Source organism: Arachis duranensis, unplaced genomic scaffold (assembly GCF_000817695.3).
Source record: "Arachis duranensis cultivar V14167 unplaced genomic scaffold, aradu.V14167.gnm2.J7QH unplaced_Scaffold_71440, whole genome shotgun sequence".
Lineage (NCBI taxonomy): Eukaryota > Viridiplantae > Streptophyta > Magnoliopsida > Fabales > Fabaceae > Arachis > Arachis duranensis.
In genome coordinates, this window is record NW_026265055.1 from 25,245 (window position 1) to 25,567 (window position 323).

Below are 323 nucleotides of genomic sequence, written 5' to 3' on the forward strand. Positions count from 1 at the left end.
TACATACTAATGATCATGAAGTAGAGACACAAAACATAGATAAACACAATATTAAAAACTGAAAACAGAAAAAAAATAAAGAACAAGGAATGAATCCACCTTTAGTGGCGTCTTCTTCTTGAAGGACCAACAATGTCCTTAAGCTCTTCTATGTCCCTTCCTTGCCTTTGTTGCTCCTCCCTCATTGCTCTTTGATCTTCTCTTATTTCATGGAGAATGATGGAATGCTCATGATGTTCCACCCTTAATTGTTCCACATTGTAGCTCAAATCTTCTAAGGAAGTGTTGAGTTGTTCCCAATAGTTGTTGGGAGGAAAGTGCAT